Raw genomic sequence first — 1,262 nt, forward strand, 5'->3', positions numbered from 1 at the left:
TGCAGCTTTGGCTGCTGCTTGTGCTGACTTACAGCCTTCTTCAAGCTGGCTTTTATTTTTAATTACATTTTGCCTCTGAAGATGGGCTGCTTTGCTGGTTGCTTTTTTCTCCCTGCTCTTTTTTTTTCTGTGTTATCTTCTAAAGGCCAACAGAGTTTAGGCTTCTTGAGAAATTGCTTCAGCTTTTAGGAAGGTGCAGAGCCTTTTCCTGGGGCAGCAAAGTGTTGATTTCCTACCACAGGGTTGAGCGATGGTGATTCCCTTATTAAACTGCACTTAGGGGCAGCGGCTGTCAGGCAGGGATGGAGAGCTTCTCCGATAAGTTGCAGCTATTCATTATTAAATTATCTTCATTCACTTGAACATCTCATTTTCATTGAATTAGATGAAAAGTGCTCAAAGGCAGCTGCTGTGACTGCTCGGAGGCTGCCAGGAGCAGTGTGAAAATGTCCCTGTTGGCCTTTCCTCCCGCACTGCCTGCAGCTGAGCCTTTCTGTGGGACGGCCAGGCCTCATGGCTGCTGTAAAACTCCTGCAGGTATCTGGGGAGTCGCACCAGCTGGTGGCCCAATGTGGAGATCTGGACTCACCAGCTCTGGCTGCTGGAGCGAGCTGGGATCAGCTCCACCAGGAATAAGGTAGCATGGCCCCAGGGCCAAGCTCTGCCGACCTGGGAGTGGTGACCAAGGTGAGCATCCCTAGTAAGCAGAGACTGGTGTCACTGCTGGAAGGGCCTGCCCTGATGTAGAGTCATAGTTATGGTTAGAAAAGACCTTGAAGATCATCATTTTGGGCTTCATGCTTTTACTATTGAGTCCTGCTGCCTCCAAGGCTAAACCAGCAGCTGAAGGTGGTTATGTACGCCAACATAGAGGAAAACAGATGGACACGCCATGGCCTTGGCCTCCAGTGTTACACCGGTCACATTAGGCCCTGCTTGAGCTGTAGCCCTCAACTGCAGATGAGCGGTCTGGAGTCCTGGTGGTTATTTTGGGGGGAGGATGCCATCTGGCTGCCTGATGCCGCCTGCTTTCACCTTGGCATGAGTAGCTGGCAACCGGCCCCACCGCTCAGCATCGAGCCAGGGGGCTGCTGTCTGGGCTTGCCAGCCCACAGCTCTTCAAGAGGTTTTGTGGCGCCTGGGCCAGTTTAAAGCTGCCCTCTAGGAACAGGAGGCCTTTTTCCCAAGGCAAAAGACCTCGGACACAGCCTGTGTCCAGGCATTGCTGATCTCTGTCCCGGTTGTGTGTAAAGCTGTGTCTT

This window comes from Mesitornis unicolor, unplaced genomic scaffold, assembly GCF_000695765.1.
Source record: "Mesitornis unicolor isolate BGI_N332 unplaced genomic scaffold, ASM69576v1 scaffold10559, whole genome shotgun sequence".
NCBI classification, from domain to species: Eukaryota; Metazoa; Chordata; class Aves; order Mesitornithiformes; family Mesitornithidae; genus Mesitornis; species Mesitornis unicolor.